Source organism: Mytilus edulis, chromosome 12 (genome assembly GCF_963676685.1).
Source record: "Mytilus edulis chromosome 12, xbMytEdul2.2, whole genome shotgun sequence".
In the NCBI taxonomy this organism is placed as follows: domain Eukaryota; kingdom Metazoa; phylum Mollusca; class Bivalvia; order Mytilida; family Mytilidae; genus Mytilus; species Mytilus edulis.
In genome coordinates, this window is record NC_092355.1 from 69,188,167 (window position 1) to 69,199,200 (window position 11,034).

At 31.6% G+C, this 11,034-nt stretch overlaps 1 pseudogene; it reads left to right on the forward strand.

Moving 5' to 3' along the window:
• The first annotated feature begins 3,819 nt into the window (after nt 1-3,819).
• LOC139498045 (echotoxin-2-like) lies at nt 3,820-8,741 on the forward strand (annotated as a pseudogene).
• The last annotated feature ends 2,293 nt before the right edge of the window (nt 8,742-11,034 follow it).

Consider the following 11,034-nt stretch of genomic DNA (forward strand, 5'->3'; position numbering starts at 1 on the left):
GTTTTGTGAAGTAATTAAACAACCTCATGGCACAAGTGATTGAAATCCAAGAAACTATCGATGGATAAGTTTAACGAGATATACATAACTATTGTAGTGTTCAAATTTCACCATTTTGATCCCCTTGTACTATTTGTATTTAATAATACATGAACAATTATGAAAATTGTTGTATAACTCAACTCTGATAATTTTTTTTTAATCTGATGTTGGTTTGGTATTCAAATATGCGAAATATGGATCCAATTGAATTTGCAACACAACTACAATTGCTTGTGAATTCAATTGATGATTTCGAGACAATCAATGACAACAACCGAAATAGAAGAGGTGATAAACATTGTGTTCGAACAGGTTAAATATATGAGGTCGTTGCATATCGGAATTAAAAGACTTGATTAGTCTATCAACCCTCGTGAATTTGATGAACCTTACATTAAATCAATCGAAATTATTACGTGTGACCACCATAAACGAGCTTATACAAGAACCTCACGTGAACATTAAATTGCATGTGAACTTTACAAAACAAAATGGTATGTTTCATGATTATTATCCAATTTGAACATGTTGATTCACATACTTTATTTAAGAAAATTGTGTGACTTTCATTCGAAATAAATTCCTATAATTTTACGTTAAATTCACATGAACTATCTTCATATGAGTTTTACGTATAAGTTCATTTGAGATGAAATTCACATGGATTGACATGCATTTAAATTCACATGATCTAAGTGATATGTATCAGTGTAACATCTATCTTTTAAGCACCAAATATGCTACCTCCTTTTTCTGCCTTCATGCCACTTATTCTACTGTGCCTGCAAAAAAGGACACTGAACAATACATGATTTATATGTAAAGTTGGTGATGTATTTAACTTGATTTTATTTCACTTGACTGGGCGGAGTTTAACAGGTTCGCTTATTAAAGACCAGTCCATCTGTAGACAGGAGTAGTGGGACAAATTCATCAATGAATTGTCCAGTTGTTAGTTCCATATCATACATACACTCAGTTCTTTTGTCTATCCGTTTGGTGACACTGACTTGTGATTAAGAATCTATAATAATTATAACGGTAATCGTCCTTATCGTACACATCTTCAAATAGACTGTCCTTAATTGTGTACATTAAAATGTATGATCAGCCCAATAAGTTGAAATAACATTGGTAATACTGCTAGTTAAAAAAATAGCTTTACTACTTCGATTGTTCTTACAAAGAAATCCTTCACCTTTATAGATAAGTTTATGTTCAAATGATAAAGAACACAATCAAGTTGCAGTATACTAGATATTACAATATCACAAGAATCCTAACAGACAAAGTTGTATAATTTTTTTTATATGAATCTGTCAATTGCAAATTTTAAATCAAATCTGAATACTTAAAATAAATTTAAGTACCTACCTTCAATTGAAACCCCTCTTGTACTGCACATACTTTTTGTATTAATATTTGTCATTCTCCCATTATGAACAAAATGCAAATCGATTGATCAAGTATAAAAAAAAAGAAGATGTGGTATCATTGCCAATGTGACAACTTTCCACAGACCAAAATGACACAGAAATTAACAACTCTAGGTCAAAATTTGTTTCATAAAGCAGAGCGGCTAACACAGATACAAATATTTCATTCAAAAAAGGCACAACTTGTATATTTAAAATCAAAAATTATTGTAACATAAACCAAAAAAATGATTTTTTTATTGACTAAATAATTGTAACGTTTGGAGACCAATGTTTCAATAATTTAACGAAATCATTAAGGTTACCGACTGCTCCTCTCTTCAAGATGACGTTTTATTAGTTCTTATGAGCTATAGCTTCCTATGAAAAATTTAAAGAAACTAACATTAACCTATAATTACTCCTTCCTGTAGCTGTTTAAAGGGGCTTGACATAAAATAAAAAAAACCATCCAGATAAAAGACATGATTTCAATTCTATTGGCGGCTGCATATGGCGCATATATTTCAACGTTAATATGATTTTCAAGGCTTGAATTTCTAAGATACCTCCTTCATTCAGAAGTACTGATTACAAGAACAATATATATGCAGTTCAGTATTTTTGTGATCTTACTTTATTGTTTGTTTCAAAAATAGTTCTAAGTGATGCAGTTGATGATTTCGAAAAGTGTAGGAATGGCATTATGATTTGTATTGATTATTATATTATATATGTGACTGCGGATATGTTTTAATTAATGATAAACACATTTCTACTCTAATTGCCAATAATTGTACAAAGCTGAATGCAACTTTAATAGGAATTTTAACTTTTATATGATGGATGAATCCTGTAGATCAGTAAATACTCACACAAAGGAGGACATGAATTCACCTTCATGGTTCTTGTTAATCATTTTTATATGTGATTTTTAATCATTGTTTTTTATCCTTTAAATGTTTTACATTCTGATCATCCTTTTGTGTGGTTTTGTTGAACTAAACATTTTTGATTGCCCCTTGATATTTTCCGTTTACTACTACTGGATTGATGTCATCATAGATGCCATAGTTTGAATTTTTTTATATGCGCTAGACTCCCTTTCGTCTACAAAAGACTCATCAGTGATGACCCATTCCAAAAAAGGGTTAAATAATTACGAAATTGAAGAGCATTGAGGATAAAAAAAATCCTAAAAGTGCCAAAAAAAGCATAAGTAAGAGAGTCATTTGATTCTCTGTCATTAAATAGTTAAAAATTGAAATCAAATTGAAGATAGGTATAAGAAGATGTGGTATAAGTGCTAATGAGACAACACTGCATCCAAGTCACAATTTGTAAAAGTAAACCATTATAAGACAAGGTAACGTCCTCATCAAGGGCATATTTTAAACAAAATTTTAAAAATGTACTCAAATACGACTTCGGCTACGATTCCTGGGATAGAAAACCTATTACATATGTCAATGTTTTATTATCAGTTCATAACATGAACCCATAAATAATAATGTATAGCAACACAAAAGTGCTGACTAACGGGCTAAGAAAAAAACGTAGTAACAATAGCTTCCTAAACTATCTTTTCCTAATAAAGATTGTATTGCCGTCATAAATCAGGGAAATACACAAGACCTTCTTCATAGATCATTATGTCCGATGTACCATTATTTGTTTTACCTATATCACGCAATTCATTCCGATCAATAAATCATATACCAAAATGTGTTGCAATATCTCAATAGTGATTCCCACACAACGAACGAGTGCACTCCAAAATAATTTCAATAATCTACCTTTGTCTGGACCGCTCGTGACAATACATTTGAAATCCATTGATGATTAAGAACCGATGTGAAGAGGAATGGTATCAAACGGGACCTAAAATTAAGAAAAGGAATGTCTAAGTAGGTTGAAGCCATAGTTTCTTAATAATCTCTAAATTTATAATCGTACAATTGTCGAAAGGTATGCTTCAAATGATGTAAATAACGAAGCACCGATTACTGAGTTAATGATTCTTTATTTGATTGGAGTTATTGCAAGTAACAATTATTGTAACATTGTTTTGTTTCTTTTAGTAAATTTCTTTCTGTCGTAAAAATCTGTCAATTCTACTTCAAATGATTTATCTATGAGAGTTGTTCACGACAAATTTTAGGAAAACATGTCTGGGTCTCTGATATTTGGATACTTATGTTTTGTATTTCTATTAGTGCATGTTGTGCTGATCTCGAATGTGTTTGTTAATTTTGAGTCCCTTAATTGATTATAATAATATTTTGTCTGTTCCCCTTCATGTTATCATGAAAGTGTCTTATATTCATTTCATCTTGTTTTAATTACAGCAAACCACATCATATGAGATGGGTAATAATGAGTCAACATATATCCCCTCAGATATTGATCAGAAGATTCAAGCAGTGAATTATTCAGTAGTATTTGGAATTGAGATAAAAAATTCAACAACACATAACCTCCATTCACCTAAAACGACAATACACTGGGGATATTTGTTATCTCCACCACCTACCTCAATTGGTCCTGATGAAAGAGGAAGCTTTGTAAGTATTTGCAGGTCTTGTTATGATTTAACATTGCAAATTTTATATTATTTGCGTTTAATGTATTTATGATACTATTTTCATCCTCATAATATGTTTACACGTGTGCATTGCAGGTGGAAAGCCCTTTTACTGTTCTTTGAACAGTTTTTTGTTTGAATTATCATTTGTTATTTCCCTTATTTGTGCGCTTTAATTTGATTTCTCGAAGTGTCTATATAATATCGAACATAAAGTGAGCGATATTTAACCAAAAAAAAAGTCTAGTAAGATTTACCTTTCCTCGTTCTGTTTCATCTAGTTGTTAATACTTTCAAATTGGATAAGATATCAACAAGCGCTTTTCAAAAAGGGACCGTTAGAAAAGATTTAATTAGTTCATGCATTTCAACTACATAATGAGTATTCCTCCTAAACCGAAAGCGAAGCATACAAAGCGTCTGTTGAATTGGTGACATTTATTCACTAATATGAACATCAGGTCAAGATCAAAAGTAAAATAACAAACATGAAAAGGACAGAGCAAAGTTCCAAATATTAACTATTGCCTTTGATCGTTACTTCACATTAACCGGGGGGAAAAAAGTGTTGCAACATTGCATTAAATTTTTCTGTTTGATGCTTTAGCTAATAAAGCATTCAGAGTAGGGAGAGAGAGAGGCAAAACATACCAAACTCACGAGTGTATATAGGATATTTTGTTTTAAAGAACGGGAGCCGACGATACGAAGTGGATTTCCAACTTGAATATTTTCCGTTCAGAGAATTTGAATGTGTTGTGAATATTCTCTGTAAATGTGAAACAAACAAAAAGTAAATCTGTATTTATATACAGTCAATGATTTACACATAAGGTATCCTCAAAATATGTTAAGCCTCGGCGCAATACTAGCAGGTATATTATACTACGAACCCGGACTGCACCTTGGCAGTAGTTTTTTTTTTCTCTTTCGTACAGTAGTCAAAGGAATGGTGTCTTGTAATCATATATTGTCGGTGATAGTAAGGTATCACAGAATTTTAGAAAAACGTATTATCTTTTATACTTTCACAAAATGAAAATCATGTTATTCTTAAAACAATAAATAATGACATCATTTTACAAACAGAACTTTTGAAACAATGTTGAGGTGATTTTCAAATTCAAAATGAAACATTGTTCTCTTATTTTACCTTCAACAAATATCAACCGAAGACAAACAATCCGATAGTTTTCTACCTAAATCAAATCAAAAGATTTACATATTACTGTCTAAAAGTTTAAAAGAAAGAAAACATAAATCAAGTCTGAATAGTGGGTGAAGTTTAAGAATAAGATAAAACAAGACAAACATGAAAGGAAAAAATATGACTGTTTGTCAACAAAGATTGTCAGTTTCAAGGCAGCTCTTCAAGTACATGATGCGTTTTAGATGGTTCCAAGTCTCATTTTTAATTGTTTGGAGCAATACAAAATTAGATTAAAAAAAGCAATTTCAAAAACTATTATAATCATCCCTTAACAGAAGTGGTAATATAATTCAAAATTTATGAAAAACAAATACAGTGATAGCTTTATTATTGACGACATGCATTGTATCCATAAATAAGTAAATGATATCTTAAATATATGTACATAAAAGTACTTTGAATTACATAACTTATAAAATTTAAATTGATTTATTTTTGTTTAGATAAACAGCTAAGCACCTTATGTCACCGAAGTTTTAAGTGGGTTTGCGATGCTCAGTCTTGATTTTCGTATGTTATTGGGGTTTTTTTCTTTTGCCATGGCGTTGTTTGTTTATTTTCAACGGGTTTTAATGTTCCTATGATATATATCTGTCTTCTCTCAATTGTGCACGTATGATAAAAACATAACTGTCACCGTCAAATTTGCGTTCAATTTGAATTTTTAATGTTTATAAAAGCTAACGATAAGAACCATAATGACAAACAAGAAAAAGGACAGGATATTCATTTTGATCTTTGAAATCCCGAAGATTCTAATATTTCTTCCCATTTATCCTACCTACAGACAGAACAATTAACAATCGGTTTTGGTTTTTTTCGTTTGTAAACCACATTATATTAGCTGAATGGTAAAAGAATAAGCTATTGAAAAAAAAATCCATTCAAATCAACTTTAACTATAATTACTCGTGCGAGTGCGACTTAAAGACTACTTGAAATGTTTACAATGATACACAGCTTGGGTTCGATTTACTCAAACTGTGTTATGCACTGATGCCTTATGATGGTAGATTGTTTTGACTAGTTTGTCAGTTCGTCTTCAATAGGAGTTCGACTGTCAAATCAGTAGCTGACACAGATTTCTACAACGGAGGAATAAATCAGAGAAGAGGAAAACAACCTAGAACAATGATGATTAAAACATTTCTCAGCGTTGCTAGCTTGAAGTTGTTTTTTTTCCCTCGAAATGTGAGAGTCAAGTTCTTTCTCTGTACGATACGGGTGCTCCAAGAATGGAGGTAAAAACTAAGAGAAGACAATAAAAAACTATCTGATGATTTGAAACATTTCTTCAGCGGTGCGAGTTTGTAGTATTTTTTTTTAGTGGTGCGAGTTGATAAAGGGATGCAGGTTGTAAAAGTGTTGGAGTGCAAGTTGGGGTGGGCTGAGTTGTCATAAATTTAAAACAAATTGAATACCAAATTATGTCTGCCTGCTTACACGTAAACGTAGATGGTAAAGGTTACCAGCTACAGAACTTTATTTGTGGTTTAGTCAATAAAACCACGCTAATTGAAGCAGTTATTATATGAAGTTATTATGTTCATTATATACACTAAGTATGTAATATTATGTAATACATCAGGAGGTTATCTGCACGGAGACAAATCTGCAAATTTAATAGTAAAGATGCTCTTAATGCAAAACTCCTCAACTGTTATGTCTCTTTATGGGGTTTGTAAATTGCGGTTAAAAGTAAAGTAAAAGAAGAAAATTTTCTTTCATTTGAATTAATAGCTATTTCATTTCATTTTCTTAAAACAATGTTGAAAATATTGCGTTCCAATTATAAACAATATATCAAATACTCACTTAATTATGTATTTACACATTTGTTTGAAAACTACATATTGTATAGTGTGATGGCAATACAAATGTGATCGTCTAACAATTTTTGAACAGTTTTTAAAAAGAAGATGTAACAAAAGTAGTGTTTTATTTCTAGTAATATAAGTTAAATATCTAGTTTTATGAATCAAGACTCTTTTTTCAGATTGCTCACAAATTCTTTGGAACTGCAACAGGTACTACTGGAGTTGTGTCGTATTTGGTTGGAGATACTGATTCCCGCATGGTTGTTATGTAGTCAGCACCATTTAATTTCGATTTTTACGACAACGTTTTAGCAGTAGGTTTTTCACAATACCATGATAAAGACATCTACCATAGAATGTATGATGAAGAGGGAGAAGACGAACAATTTTCCAGAGACAAATATCTTAATACTTGTAATGTTGTTAAAAAAACGAAAGATAACATCACTGTTGAAGGAATAATGGGAACAGCTCATAAATCAAAAGTTGCAGTAGATTTGAAAGAAAATGTTCAACGTTCCAGTACACGTCGATATTAACAGACAATAAAGAAATTACAATATTTTTCGATATAGTTACTTTTGATGTAATAACAATTGTGTATTAAACCTTATGTGATAATTTACATATTTAAATTATACGATAAATAATTCCTGTCTACGTCAGGTAAGATAGTTGTAGAATACAAATTAAGAGAACAGAGATATTTTTAGAAATTACTGAGAGAACTGATTTTTTTAAAAGATTTGTTAGCCAATCAGATAGGAGATACCAGTAAAGTATTAATAAGCTCGCTTTATGCTGCCATTTAATCGTAGCATATTTTAATTTTGTTTTTGAATTAACTAATTACAAAAATAAGTTGTTTCAGTATTTAAACTGCTGTGCATTCAAAAGTGTTGGCTTATTCTGACTTAAGTTGTGAACTCAAATAAGTTATCCTGTGTGATGTAAAAATATCAGGGAAAGAATCATGGAATAAACTTCGAACAATACACGTGTTTTTATTGCGAAGAAGTCTTCAGTTATACGAAATGTGCTATTTGATATCTTGATTTGGAGTTTTATTATTCATAGAACTGAGGTCGGTTTTTTTATTTATTCACCTATATTGCATTTGAACATTACATTTATACACTTGCACAAACGCACGTGGATTTGAAACACGAGGCGAAGACAAACGTGATGAGGAACACATAAATGGTAGTGCAGTATACCATCATGCATTTCCACTGCAAAACGCACGTGTTGATGGGGATCCAATGATGCACCAAACACAAACAATAATAATAAAACACGGCCAGTAATGACAATTGAGTTCTGATTGAAATTATGTCAACCTTATCATCTATCAGTGTGGCAGAATGTAAATATAATAAAGAGAAGCGTTTGATCATAGACTTGTCTGCGCCTCCTGATGATCCAATAAATCATAGTTTAAACGAACTTATCAATAAAGATGAATTTTCTATGTAATATGTTTCAATTGGTGATGCTTTATCGCAAATATTATGGTTGTTTCATGGAATCAAATGGGATGACAGATATTACTTTTTTAATAAATTGTTTAGCCAAAAAATATTTGACACACTTTCATAAGCAATTTGTTGGATTGCTCAGAACAATTTCATTATAGAGCACATTTTATACTTGTTAGATGATTTTCTAGTTATTGTACCAGAACAAGACAATGATCAACAAATTATCAATACTATTTTTAGATATTTTGAAGTCATTAGGTGTGCCACTTTCAGTTAAAAAAAACTGAAGGACCATGTCATAAATTAGAACATTTAGAGATGTTTTAGATACTATTAATATCTCTGTGGAAAAGGTATTACGAATTCAAGAAATTATAGAATATTTTAGTAAGCACAATTCTTGCACTAAAAGAGAGTTATTAAGTTTACTAGGGAATTTAAGTTTTGCGTGCAGAGTTATAGTGCCAGGTAAATCATTTGTTTCACACTTAATTAAACTGTCTACTACTGTTAAAAAGTTGCATCACCAAGTGCATTTTAAAAAAGCTGTAAACAAGATCTTGTTATGTGGTCAAATTTTTTTTAGAGATTGGAATGGCGTTGCCTTATTTTTCAAATAATAATATAATGAATGCGGCGGGCATTCACTTGTATACTGATGCTACACCTTCCTCATTTGGAGGTTTTTATCAAAATGAGTGGTTTCAAGGTGACTTTCCTTGTGACCTATCAATGTCTTGTGAGCAAATATCTATGGCGTCTAATGAATTGTATCTAATTGTAATGGCATGCGTACTGTGGGGCGACAGATGGAAAAAGCTAACGTATATTATTAAATTGTGACAATTAAGCTACTGTTGATATTATGAAAAAGGGATATATCTGAGATTCAAAGCTTGATGAAGGTAATGACAAAGCTCACTTATCAATCAGCAATTAATAATTGTATAGTGCATGCCAAACACATTACTGGTATAGCTTATTCTCTTTCCCGTTACCAGATGGTAAAGTTCAGAGCCTTGGCACCACATGCCAACGCGATACCAACTCCTTGTCTGCATCCCTCCGAGAGCTGCTAATGGTTTGAATTTAAAAATAGAAGAATTATAGGATGCGTCTTTGAGCAAAAGCACTAGACTGACATATAAATCCGCTTCTAAATGTTTCAGAACTTTCTTGGTCATGAATGATTGCCCCGAAGTTAATCTCTCTTATGTAAGAAAATCTTCTAGTTTATTTGGTAACTTATTGTCAAAAAGCACTTAATCTTAAACACAAGACTATTAAACTCTATCTTGCCGGAGTACGCCATTATTATTGATGATTTTTAGGATATGATCCTATGACGAATGCTATCAGAATACCAATTATTCTTCGGGGTATTAAAAAATCATAGAACAATGTTGTTCAAGAAAGATTACCAATTACATCATCAATTTTGAATAAGCTTTGTGATTTATCATTGAAAGTAATGTTTCACCAGTGCTAGATCTCATGTTTTAGTGTGCTTATAAAATGGCATTTTTCGGTTTTCTGTTTTCCTCAGTGTGGATAATTTACCTGTCGGTCTTAAAATAAATAATTCCTGTACAGTACTTTTGTAAGATATCACTGTGGATAACATTTAACACTGGCGCTTTACTAAAATCTCGCCTTTTTGTCGAGGATGAATTTCAATCATCGCCGTTAAGCAGGGAAACATTTATTTCTTCCTTGAGACAACTATTGGACACACTTGGCTTAATACTGTTAAGTTTTGTGGTCACTCCTTTCGTATAGGAGCAGCTACATCCGCAGCAGCATGTGGTGTCGAGGATCATATTATTCAAACATTGGGCAGGTGGTCATCAGACTGTTACATACGATACATACGAACTGATGCCAACGTATTGAGATCGCGCCATGTTAATTTCGAGGGAAATAATTTTACCCCCAAGTCAATTATACATCAGTATAGCAAATATTCTTAATTATCAGTTCCAAGTATTAATTTATTCTATAAGTAAGCATGGGATTTTTTTTCATGTCGTGCTGTTGGTATCCACCGCAGCCGATATCCCGCTGTTGGTATCCACCGCAGCCTTTACCCCCTGTGGGAACCACCACAGCAGACTCAATATTGCAAGTATCAACCGCATCCTTTAGTTAATAGTTTATTTTTAGAATAAGGTTTCAAATTGTTGTTTAGATTAGGTAGATTTTTTATACAGTGTGTAGAGAAGCCCCCGAGAAAGCCAAAACATAGATACATTTATTGATTATATTGTTATATTTTTTATATGCTGTCATGTAGTTTTAGCAATTGTTTAATACTTATTAGTCTAGATAATAAATAAATATACCACTATGCTATTTTATGATGTTTTTTTTTTGTGACCTGGTTTTGTTAACGTATCAGTATGTCGTCTTAGATATAATGCGAGGTTCAGAAGGGATCGGAATTACTATAGAGACAATAGCATTTACTAATTGTCATTTAGAGAAC